This window comes from Aulonocara stuartgranti, assembly GCF_965226115.1.
Source record: "Aulonocara stuartgranti genome assembly, chromosome: 15".
Taxonomy (NCBI): Eukaryota; Metazoa; Chordata; class Actinopteri; order Cichliformes; family Cichlidae; genus Aulonocara; species Aulonocara stuartgranti.
Genome location: NC_138951.1, coordinates 35,835,927 through 35,849,814, shown reverse-complemented (window position 1 = coordinate 35,849,814; position 13,888 = coordinate 35,835,927).

Here is a 13,888-nt window from a genome sequence, read left to right as displayed (position 1 = left end):
TGTTTCTCCTGCCAAAGACAGCAGGGTCAGAATTTGGGGTTAAACAGCATGAAACGTGGCTGCATCCCTGCTGGTTCAGACTAGTGGTGGTGGTGCAGTGGGGTGGGGATATTTTCTCAGCACAAACCAGCTTGTTACTAATTTTGCCCATACCTTTTTCAACATTGTACCAAACATTTGATGGCTACTTCCAGTAGGATAATGTGCCATGTCATTAAGTAAAAATCAACTGCTGAACATCACAGTGATTTCTTTGTACTCACATGGCCTCCACAGAGATGCAGTGGAACGGAAGAACAAGATGATATCGTCTCTATATGGACCAAACATCCTGTTGAATCTGTGCCATGAAGAGTTAAGGCAGTTCTGAAGGCAAATGCTGTCCAACTAAGTACTAGAAAGGTTTACCTGATAAACTGGGGTACATTGGGACTGACTCTTGTGGCCGTTAGAGTAGGACGTAATTTTTTTTAGCTCTAGCTCTAGCTAATTGCTTTGTGCTAAAGTGGAAACTCTTACTTCTAAGTTTATGGATATGCAAGTGCAGTTGTATTTGGGTGGTTTATGCTGATGCCTCACAACAAATAGGCTCAGAGTTCAACTCTCAGCTGGATGGTGCCCTTTTACATGGATTCTGCATGTTTTTCCACTGTCGGCTGAAATTGATGCCATGGATGTGAGTTAGAGAGTGTGCAGTTGGTGCTGTGATGGACTGGCTCTGGATCTGTCCATGGTGTATCCTGCCCTGTTTTTCAGCCAATGACAGCTGAGATTATGCTCCAGCCTGTCTGTGACCCTGAACCGTATAAGCAATTAAGAAAATGGATGGAGTGGATGGATTGACTGTGCGATCGTTGTGCATAGTTGTTACATGCGCCTGGCCTGGTTTTAAAAAACCAAGCATTTGCTTGAACAATTACGGAAAAACTCAGTGTTTACCATTCAAACAAAGGGCAACAGCTGATCAAGTGTTTTGCTTTCCTGAGAAACTGATTCTTTTATCTCTAATCAAATCTTATTTTGTTGATAAGGCGTAACTTTCCTTTTCATAAAAACATTTTCCTTCATCCAGTATTAGGTTTGGTTTTCACACCTCTGAAATACTGCCTACACCTTTGATTTTTTTTTTCCCCCAGTAAGTCAAACAGAAAAGTGAATCTCACACAAAAAAGGGGAAATTCATTTCATTTACGGCCTCAAGATAACCTTTTTCTACCTATAAATCATTGCCAGTAGAATTCATACTGAAAGCCAGATTTCAGATTATTTTCTGCTGCTGGATTATACTGCCAGAGAAAGCTTACTGCAAGTTTCTCTTAGCTGTGTTCTTGAATTAAATGAGTTTATCTACTAATATTGGTGGTTTTGAATGCAAGCCAACATGCAAATCTCCAGATTTATGATGACAGCTTTACAAGATATGCCTTAAATCTGATAAAACGGGAGAACACCGGTGTACCACAAGGCTGTGTGATGAGCCCTTTCCTCTACTCCCTCTTCACCCACGACTGCAGACCTGCTGATGGTTCCAACACCATCATTAAGTTTGCAGATGACACCACGGTGATTGGCCTCATCAGTGACAACGATGAGGCCGCCTACAGGGAGGAGGTGGATCGTCTGGCTGAGTGGTGCGATAGAAACAACCTGCTGCTTAACACCGAGAAGACCAAGGAGCTCATCGTGGACTACAGGAGGAATGCTGACCCACATCCACCCATCCACATTAAGGGGACGGCTGTGGAGCGTGTGAGCAGCTTCAAGTTCCTGGGAGTCCACATCTCCGAGGATGTCACCTGGACGACCAACTGCTCCAAGCTGGTCAAGAAGGCTCACCAGCGCCTCTTCTTCTTGAGGACTCTGAGGAAGAACCACCTGTCCTCAGACACCCTGGTGAACTTCTATCGCTGCACCATCGAGAGCATCCTGACCAACTGTATAACAGTCTGGTACGGGAACTGCTCTGCCTCGGACCGGAAGGCGTTGCAGAGGGTCGTGAAAACTGCCCAGCGCATCGCCGGAGCACCACTTCCTGCCATAAAAGACATCTACAGGAAGCGGTGTCTGAAAAGGGCTGGGAAAATCATCAAAGACCCCAGTCACCCATCACATGGACTCTTCACCCTCCTGCCCTCTGGGAGGCGCCACAGGAGCCTCCGGACTAAGACCACCAGGTACCGGAACAGCTTCTTCCCCACAGCTGTCAGACTCCTGAACTCTGCCTCCTGACATCTGACCCACGTTAAACTCATGGACTGAACATACACACACCCACAATGGACAACTGTACCCTCAAACACAATAATAACATGGACTGAACCACCACTCACAACCACTAGCACTTTATATAGCCTCTGTAGAAACTATCTACACCCTCACTTATCTTAACTGCACTACTGTATAGCTCTGTGTAAATAATCATTCTGTACATTCGATAATCTTTAATCCTACAACTGTTTACAACTTGCATAGTTCCCATTTCTGTATAGCTGTATATCCCAGATTCTGTAAAGTTATTTATTTCATATTCTGTATAGTTTTTCATATTTATATCCTGTTCATATCCTGTACATAGCTTGTACTCACTACAGCCTGTACACACTTATAGTTATAGAATATTCACAACATACTTCATACCGTGTACATTATAACATACCATAATAGACCCATTTCTGTAATATACTCACATATCTATATTATTGCTAATATATATTGTAATATATCTATATCACTAAAGCACTTCTGGATGGATGCAAACTGCATTTCGTTGCCCTGTACCTGTGCATGTGCAATGACAATAAAGTTGAATTCTATTCTATTCTATTCTAAAATGAAAGTTAAAAAAATACATTTCTCTTCATGTCTTTCCTGCCTGTTTTTGTCACAACCACTGAGTTTTCTGTCAGTTGCTTCGGATGCTGCCACCCCCCTTTCCTGTACCTGCTGCTCCTTAGCCTTCTTGTTCCTGACCGAGCTTCTGTTTGTTTTTTGTTTTGTTCACTTGAGATTTACCTTCTTGTTGGCATAGCCTCTAACACTGTTTTATTTTTTTCCTGAAATACTCACCTCAGAAAAAAGGTGAACTATTTTAGTTTATTTCCATCACCCTTTCCACAAACCTGTCAATATTGGTCTACTTGTCAGTTTCCATATCACGACTGCAGCTGTTGTTCCTCTCGCGCTCTAATGGGAAGCAAAAAAGTCTTTGACATCTCAGAGCAACCATGTCAGTTTAAGTAAACAACTCTAACTCTAAACTCTAAACATTTTCCAGCGAGCAGTAAATCTTCACTGCAGAAGCAAAAAGAGACTAAGAGGTTTCGCTCTTTTGTCCAAACTTTAAGAAGGCACTGCCCTCCTGTGGCTGTGAGTGACAACAACACAGCTTTTTATCTACCCTTCAACCTCGTTTCAATTATTTTGTGAGTCTGCGCTCTCGAGAAACAAGCCAGTATGCTAATATGTGCTAATATGCAGAGAAAAAAACAGGACCTAGGCGAGGAAACTAGGTTGTTGCAGAGGAATAATAGCAGCTGCAGATCATGAAATACAAGCAGTCGTAAGCAAAACAGATGAAACTATGTAGAAAACCTGGTAACAGATTAGTATTATGAATATGTTATCAAAGTGTTGCATCGTTCTCTTACTGGACACTTTATTAGTTGCACCTTCCTAATGCTATGGACCAACTTTTGCCTTCAGACCTGCTTTAATTCTTCATGGCGTAGATTTAACAAAGTGCTAGAAATGTTTCTCAGAGCTTTTGGTCCACATTGGCATGACAGCATCACACAGTCGCCAACCAAGAAAATACCCCACACAATTACACCACCACCAGAACCATTGGTGGATCCATGCCTTCATGTTATTCTGATCCCACTGTCTGAATGTCACAGCAGAAATTAACACTCATTGGATCAGAAAATATTTTTCCAATCATCCGTTGCCCAGTTTTGATGAGCCTGTGTTAGCCTCAGTTTCCCGTCCATAGAGGACAGGAGTGCTCAGCTAAGAACAGGAAGATTTCTGCTGACTGGGTGCTTGATGCTGTGGGTCTTCTGCTTCAAGCTTCCATTGTGCATTCAGAGATGCTCTTCTGCAGGCTTTGGATGTAACGAGTGTAGTTTGAGTTAGTGTTGCTTTCCTATCAGCTCAAAGCAGTCTAGAAATCCTCCTCTGATCTCCAGCAAAGGATTTCTACCAAAAAACAGCCACTCATGGATATTTTATGTTTTTTAGACCATGCTCTGCACATCTTACAGGTGGTTGGTCAGGCACAGACACAGGAGAGGAGGCAGAATTAACTTTAAACAAAAAGCAAGTTTTCATTAGGGCTGATGTGACGTGAAACATAAAACAAAGCACGAAACAAACTTGAGCAAGCAACTAAACTGAAGGCAATGACAAAACTAAGGAATCTATGAATAAACTGTGACACTGTGACTAGATTATGACGACAATGAATGCTATGAAAACTGTGAGTACTAAGAACACAATGACATCTACGACTGGACACGGGGAAGGTAACACGGACTACTAGACAGAGGACTTAAATACACACATGAGGTGATCAGGGGAAGTGGAGACACAGGAGGACACAGCTGAGACACAATAACAAAAACTAAAACTAAGGAACCAAGAAAAATAAAGCAGGAAACGTGGACATGACATGAGCAACATGAAAACACACAGACAGAAAATACATGACGCAGAAGACTGGGACAGACTTACACCAGGGGACATGAAGAGACTCGTAACTATAGAGACATGAAAGAACCTAAACTATACTGCAACTCAAGGTAACAATAATAATACTAAGACTTGGTCAAAGGAGCTTGCAAAGAAAAGCGTCTGGACTTCTTTAAGTTGCTTGAAGACGTTTCACCTCTCATCCGAGAAGCTTCTTCAGTTCTAAGGTCAAATGGTGGAGAGTCCCAGATATAAACCTAGTGGGAGTGACCCCCCACAGAGGGACAAAAGGACCCCCTGATGATCCTCTAATCGCCTGAGCCAAGGTGGGAAACTGGGCGTGGGTCCCAATCAGCCAGAGTTTCGGGTGTGTTCATTGTGAAACCTGGCCCCACCTTATCATGCGAATTCCTGAGGTCAGATGGCCCAGGATGTGAGTGGGCGTTAAGGCGTCTCGGAAGGGATCTCAAAACTGGATTATAGATGGCAGAGAGTTGGTGTCGTAAGGTGGGGCCAGGTTTCACAATGAACACACCCGAAACTCTGGCTGATTGGGACCCACGCCCAGTTTCCCACCTTGGCTCAGGCGATTAGAGGATCATCAGGGGGTCCTTTTGTCCCTCTGTGGGGGGTCACTCCCACTAGGTTTATATCTGGGACTCTCCACCATTTGACCTTAGAACTGAAGAAGCTTCTCGGATGAGAGGTGAAAGTCCAGACGCTTTTCTTTGCAAGCTCCTTTGACTACGATGACCTGGATGACTGAGAACCTTCACAGACATAATACTAAGACTTAACATAATTTCATAAATAGCCCAATAATATAAAATAACTCATTAACCCTTAACTTAAGAATAGCACATGGATAGAACACAATGTAAAAATAAGAAAACAATAAAAAAATAATACAAAATGCTGGGTCAGAGTGTTATGGTGCAACGTGGGGGACTCAAGCGCAGGACTCCAGGATTGACTGCACACAAGAATTTATTTACAGAAGTCACCGGGTGTATATACAGGTAGTGCAGGGCAGTGCTATATACAACAAAGTGGGGGACGGGGCTCCAGGGAAATCCGAGGGGTGATCACTCGCTCTCCGATTCTCCGCACACGACCGTGGGTCCACTCTTCACACTCGACACAAAGATTCACACAGGGGAGGTATCCAGGAGGTCTGTAGACAGGAAATAGGGCTTAATTACAAAATTCTCAATAGATTCTCAACTTTGCTGTGCTGTGCTGTGCTGTGTTGTGCTGTGCTGTGCTGTGCTGTGCTGTGCTGTGCTGTGCTGTGCTGTGCTGTGCTGTGGCTTTGACTCTCACTGACTCATGGCAGACAACGATCCAGCAAAGACCAGCAGTCTCCTCCTGGCTTAAATGCAGATCGCCTTAATGGGCATCAGGTGTGTTCCTCCTCCGTGGGCGTGGGCCGAGGGCGTGAACCCACAATGAGTTCCGCCCCGGTGACAGAAAGGTGGAAAGAGAGAACGAGAGACAAGAAATGGTAGAAAAGGCTGATCAGCGTCCCGCTGACCCCCCAGGCCGTGACACACAGACCCAGCCCCTCACACTTCCCCATTCTGATTCTCACTTTGAACATAGTTGAATCTACATTTACATGCCTAACGCGACTGTGCTGGCGAGCAGATATAGGACCCAAATGAAGGACAAGGCTAGGCTAACAGTTTTAATGCTATCAACTCATAAGAATAGCATTTTAGAGCAGCAAATCTAAGAAGAAGGAATTTTTAGGAAAACACAGGGACCTGGACAAGACCAAAAAAAAGAACAGGGAAAGCCTCGCACAGTATACACACACACACACACACAGGATAATAATAGGTGGGAACTCAGTTTAGGATAAAACACACTATGACTGTGGAGGAAGTTAAACTACACACAAGACACGGAGACAAAGAATCACCAAAATAAAACAGGAAGAGAGACATGACTGACTGCGAGACAAGATTAACTTGGCATAACAAAACCAGGGAGCATGAAAGACAAAAATACAAAGACAAGACCAGAGGATCAGACTGAGAACACAAAAGGAACTGACTAAATTAATCTAACAATCAGCTTCCTTTAAAAAAAGAAAAAAGGAAAAGGCTAGCACTGTTTTCATGATTTTTAAATATAATGATTGAGAAGCATGTTTTCAAGTGCAGTGACCAATTAAAATCACATAGTGTTCTAAACTTATCATTTACAAACTACAACAATATAACTCTGATTGTTCCAAAATATAACCATGCCCACAATTGAAGCACATCAGAAACTGCCTCTAACCTGCCATCTGCTGGTCAAGTTGTGTTACAACATGTAATAAAAAAGAGTGTGAGAGAAAGATGCTGAATGAAGCTGTGAGGTGCAACAAACTGATGGGTCACAGAGAAGCACTTCAACCTCCTTTAACAAGAGCAAGCATCCATCAGTTTAATGGAAACAGTGTAGAGGAAGTGGGTGCTCCCTCAATCATCGATTCATTTAACATCTTCAGAACAATCTGGGTACAAAGTTCCTGAGCTTCTTCTGGGCTTCAGCAGAATCCATATACCTGTTATCCTGGTGTCTCATTTTAGCAGCCTTTGCAAGTCTCCCTGCTGCCTGTGAATGACGGGCCACAGTTTCTAGTTTTCACCCACTGGTAGGTCCATCAGGGAGTCTTCCAAAAATAGCAGGAGTGCTGAGAGCAGATCTGTTACAGTGTGGATATGGAGAGGACCAAAGCCAGGCTTATGGAAACGAAAGGTAACCTTCATTAAAACATCATCAATTTTAAGGAAAAGGGGTTAGGAAGGAGATAAGGTGTACGGGCTTGGTGTCAGGGGAAAGGGGTGTTGACTCTGAAGGTTGTGTGTGTGTGTGTTGTGTGAGTGATTGAAGTGTAGTGGCAGGCAGGGGGACTGAGGGAGGGGCTGACAAGGCTTGACTGCCCCAAGAGCACACTCTCACAGTGGGATCAGAGACACTACAGATAGAGACGTCGCCCTCCCGGCCTCACTCATCGCTCACTGGACCTTAAAAAAATTTGGATTCCTAACTGAGTTGTTATCCAGAGTGAGAGCTATCCTCACTCAAGGACAGTTTTCTTTAATGCCCTGCATTAATGTTACTTTGTGCCTCTGCTTTTACCGATTCCCTGAGGCACAAAGTAACATTAATGCAGGGCATTAAAGAAAACTGTCCTTCAAAGTAAAACAGGAAGTCCAAAGGCAAAACAGTGTACACTAAGGTAAGGTCCACACTGGATCTAAGCACAGTGGATGAGTAACAAGACATGATTGCAAAACTGAAACTAAGCACAAGAATATTCATAAAATAGAAACCAAAGATTTGAAATGTTACGAGAAGTAAAACTAATAAAATACTAAAATAACAGAGAAATTCCAAACAGGAAACAAGAGCACAGGATCAACTGTGAAACCAAATACAAACCATGATTACAAGAACTCAGGACAGGAACTAAAAACCAGGGACAAGGATACCAACTTCAAATGACAGCTAATTAAACTTTTTTTTGCTTTTATGGGAAGAGTGACAAAACCTTTGAAATCCACTGCATATATTTGTCTCTTTTAGTCATATATTTCTTATATTCTCATATTTACTTCTCCAAAAACTGCTGACATTACACCGAGGCTGTACCGTGCTTTCATAATGAGGGGGACCATCAGAGGGGGAACCATGCCATCCTCCTGGGAAGAGCTGAGGAGAACCCCAGACGAGGGGTCACTCAGCAGCCACGGAGCAGAAGCCACAGGGGGCTGAGTGGTAAAGCTTCACAGGAGTGACCGGTCTACCACAACTGCAGGCTTCACGTGCCTCAGTTAAGGTCAGACTTCATGATTCAACAATAAGAAAGACACAAGGCTCCTTAATACCGAGACATGTCAAAAAACACCTTGACCTTTAGACTTTTGGGGAAATGTTCTGTGGATATGACGAGACAAAAGCTGAACTCTTTGGAAGGTTCGAGTTCCGCCGTGTCTGCAACCAACCCTGCGTTTCATTTAAAGAGTATCAGACCAACAGCCAAACATGGTGGTGGTAGCATGATGGACCTGAAAGTCGCACCATAATTGATGGAACCGTGAATTCTGCTGTCTGTTCTGTTCATGCCCTGAAACTCAAGAGTGCAGGGGAGCTGGACAATGATCAGAAACACCACCAGCAAGTCCACCTCTGAATGCCTTAAAATTTTTTAGAGTGGGCTAGTGACTCCAAAATTTAACAGCCTGTCCATGCTCGAAAACACTCCAGTATGACTGAATGAAAACAATTCTACAGATAAGCGCATGCAGAATTCCTCCACAGTAATGACAGTGGGGACGAGGGCTGAAACACTCATTGCCATATACTGCAAACACTTGATTGCAGTTTGTGCTGCCAGTGGTGGCACAACCAGGTAGTAGGTTTAAGGGACAATAGCGTTTTGCTCCTTTTTCACTTAATAAATGAAATTATCATTTAAAAACTGCATTTTCTATTTACTCAGATTATCTTTAAAAAAAAATCTTTATTTGGAATGGACAGGAAAAATCCATCAACATAGCAATACAGGGAGTGCAGAATTATTAGGCAAATGAGTATTTTGTCCACATCATCCTCTTCATGCATGTTGTCCTACTCCAAGCTGTATAGACTCGAAAGCCTACTACCAATTAAGCATATTAGGTGATGTGCATCTCTGTAATGAGGGGTGTGGTCTAATGACATCAACACCCTATATCAGGTGTGCATAATTATTAGGCAACATCCTTTCCTTTGGCAAAATGGGTCAAAAGAAGGACTTGACAGGCTCAGAAAAGTCAAAAATAGTGAGATATCTTGCAGAGGGATGCAGCAGTCTCAAAATTGCAAAACTTCTGAAGCGTGATCATCGAACAATCAAGCGTTTCATTCAAAATAGTCAACAGGGTCGCAAGAAGCGTGTGGAAAAACCAAGGCGCAAAATAACTGCCCATGAACTGAGAAAAGTCAAGCGTGCAGCTGCCAAGATGCCACTTGCCACCAGTTTGGCCATATTTCAGAGCTGCAACATCACTGGAGTGCCCAAAAGCACAAGGTGTGCAATACTCAGAGACATGGCCAAGGTAAGAAAGGCTGAAAGACGACCACCACTGAACAAGACACACAAGCTGAAACGTCAAGACTGGGCCAAGAAATATCTCAAGACTGGTTTTTCTAAGGTTTTATGGACTGATGAAATGAGAGTGAGTCTTGATGGGCCAGATGGATGGGCCCGTGGCTGGATTGGTAAAGGGCAGAGAGCTCCAGTCCGACTCAGACGCCAGCAAGGTGGAGGTGGAGTACTGGTTTGGGCTGGTATCATCAAAGATGAGCTTGTGGGGCCTTTTCGGGTTGAGGATGAAGTCAAGCTCAACTCCCAGTCCTACTGCCAGTTTCTGGAAGACACCTTCTTCAAGCAGTGGTACAGGAAGAAGTCTGCATCCTTCAAGAAAAACATGATTTTCATGCAGGACAATGCTCCATCACACGCGTCCAAGTACTCCACAGCGTGGCTGGCAAGAAAGGGTATAAAAGAAGAAAAACTAATGACATGGCCTCCTTGTTCACCTGATCTGAACCCCATTGAGAACCTGTGGTCCATCATCAAATGTGAGATTTACAAGGAGGGAAAACAGTACACCTCTCTGAACAGTGTCTGGGAGGCTGTGGTTGCTGCTGCACGCAATGTTGATGGTGAACAGATCAAAACACTGACAGAATCCATGGATGGCAGGCTTTTGAGTGTCCTTGCAAAGAAAGGTGGCTATATTGGTCGCTGATTTGTTTTTGTTTTGTTTTTGAATGTCAGAAATGTATATTTGTGAATGTGGAGATGTTATATTGGTTTCACTGGTAAAAATAAATAATTGAAATGGGTATATATTTGTTTTTTGTTAAGTTGCCTAATAATTATGCACAGTAATAGTCACCTGCACACACAGATGTCCCCCTAAAATAGCTAAAACTAAAAACAAACTAAAAACTACTTCCAAAAACATTCAGCTTTGATATTAATGAGTTTTTTGGGTTCATTGAGAACATGGTTGTTGTTCAATAATAAAATTATTCCTCAAAAATACAACTTGCCTAATAATTCTGCACTCCCTGTATATGAATAAGATGAAAACAGAGTCCTTCTTCCAGGTTTTTAGAGTTAAGTCCAGGAGAGCAAATGATAAACACAGTGATCGGCAAGTGCATGTTATCCTCTAATGGATATTACTAGGAGAGTTGCCTGATAACAAAGTTCTACGAGGTTCATATGTTCTCCAGAAGGGGACTCATATTACATAAAGGTAGGACACATTATATGGAGCTATAAACGTGAACTGGGGGGTTGCCCATGCTGCTGTCATGGAGGGAAAAAAGTAGGAAAAAAAGTAAATAAAATACATTGTTACGGCCTTGAGCCTTGGAGGAAGTGAGACTGCCTTTTTTGTTCATGCAAATCCAAGTGTGCTGGGACTCGTGGATGGTTGGTTACTTGGAGACCTGTGCCTGCGCCGCTCCTTCCGCTCGAACCCCAGTCGCTCTCAGTTAGCTCCCCCGTAGCACTGCTCTTTATTGTGTTTAAATGAATATGTATAGGTTCATTAACATATGACGTCTTACACAGGCATACATATGAACAAAGAGTACCAGTCTGTGTATACGTGTAGGTGTGCGTGTGTGTGTATGTATGTGTGCGCAGGTGTGTGTGTGTGGTCAAGATGTGACCCTGTGAACGACTCCCCAAAGCTGGTGCTAGGAGCCCAGCGGTCCGCCTAAACAAAGGTCTCTTATACTAAAACAGATACAGAGCAGGTGTCCTCCTATACCATAAATCAGTCAGAGAAGGTAAGGCAAAAAACCCTTTATTTTACTCAAGTTTCGTGTGGGGGCTTGTGTATGTTACTCCCCTCTTGTCGCCTAGCAGAGGGGGGGCTCGTCCATTTGGAGCCCGAGGAGAAGGCTCGGGTCAGGCGAGCTTAATTAGAGCTCGAGATCAGAAGGTTGGAGATAGAGGCAGATAAAGCAGTGAGGCTGCGTAAGCTGGAACTGGAGTCTCAAGCCTCATCTGTCTCCGCTGATCGTCCAGATTAACAATGGTCAGAAATTAGATAAGTAGGTTACAAAAGTACAAGTAACAGTGAGATCAAATAAAGTTAGCTCTTGTCGGGGTCATTAATATTATCCAATTGTTCCAAATTTGGTAGAATTTACCTTTTGATTTCTTAATAGATATGTCAGTTTTTCTATCCTAAATATCTCTAAAATGATCCCAAACCAATCATCCAGGGTAGGCTGGACTGGGCTTAACCATCTTCTTGTAATTGTTTTCTTACTTGCCACCAAGAATAATTGCACCAGCTTAATCTCACTCCTACATTCCAGAAAAGGGACCAGACTCACATATAGAACCTCAAAATCTAGAGGTATTTGAGCGTTAAAGACTGTGCTTAAGGAGGCCCGGACACCCATCCAGAAATTTTTTAACCTGGGACAGTCCCAAAAGACACGAAAATGATTAGCAACAGTCGAGCCACATTGTCTCCAGAATGCATATGAGCACTTTTATATCTCTCCTGATTTGGTATCTTGAAGTGTCTAATAATGTTCTTCCAGCCATGTTCCCTCCAGCTCATGGAACTGGATGTGGATCACTGGCAGGACCAAATATTTTTCCACTCCCCCACAGAAATATCAAGCCCTGATTCCCTTTCCCATTTATCTTTAATGTATAAAGTGTTATCCTCGCTGGCACTAGAGAGAGCTTTGTATAGGTCGGAAATAGATTTAGTAGGGGTCATGGTTGTAGCATTCTTCAGGATGGGGGGAAAAATGCGACTCAGCATCTGTAAAGTCGGACAATTTGCACTCACGATCAATATATGATCTCAGCTGTAGGTATCTGTGAAAGGCATATTGCGTCAGGTTGTGTTTGTCTCTCAAAGCTGAGCACAATGTTTCTATAAGTAAGATTATCAGATTGTCAGATTATCTTTGTCTAATATTAACATTTCTTTGATGATCTGAAACATGGAAGCGTGACAAGAAGGGGGCAAATTATTTCCACGGTGCTGTACGTGTGACCGTGAATCACCATTTCAAAATGAAAGTGAACTCGTTATGAAACTGGGTAAATGGGAAACAGTTAAAGTAATGAGGATATAAGATGGGGAGGAGTTGTGTGAAAATAAAACAATTATGCAGGACAACACAAGCTTAATGTACGTTATTATATACCATACATATGAGAGAGTGTATTACTATAGAGTCTTACTGCTGAAATGGTTAAAATTTGTCCAGATTGGAATCATATAATCTGGAATTTCCAGATTATTTCTCACAGGAAAAAATGCAGGACCCTGCAACCCACAGAGCTTCTCTTTATATCACTCAGTATGTCATCGTCTTCACCAATCTTTAATATTATTATTAAATCTTTATTTATAGACATATTTCTAATCCTTGGACTTTACCGTATGATATTTTTAATTTGAGTGGAAATCTGTTGCTTTGCTGACTGTAAATGAAACGATTCAGCTTCTTATACTGTTACAGTATAGGTGCAACTACACGATTCACAAAGTGAAACTTTACATTTTAATTTTATTATTAACGCACATACATGTGCAGTTAAGGTGACGGTGTCACACGCTCCTTTCAAAGGAAATCTTTCAGTCTTTATCAAATTTATTTTGCTTTTTCAAATAAAATAGATGCACCGTTTACACCTGTGCAAAAGCCTGCACTATTTTTAGGAAACAGACAGGAAGTTGTTTGTCTGGAGCTTGTTTTTAAAGATTCAAAAGTCTCACACACACACACAAACACAGACACACAGCAGGGAGGTTAGATAGCGTTAGATATAAGGAGGTTTTAATGACTGCACACTTCTACACGTCGACGTGGGTTTAGACCTCACACGTAAAATTCAGAAAGGTTCCCTCTCACCTGATTCAAGACACTGAATGTAGGTGTGGTGAATCAGTTGCTCTAGTTTCTAGACTTTCCACTAGTTTTTCTTTGATGTGCAGTCTGGAGACAGCAGAAAACGGTGGCAGGAAAATAAAAAATGTAAAAATCAACAAATGATTTCAGTGAGTCATACAGTATACAGTATTTTGTGTATGACTGCCATTGTGACGAGCACAACCTTCCCCCACCCCTGACGCTTGTGGTTTTGTTGCTCTTCATATGAAGT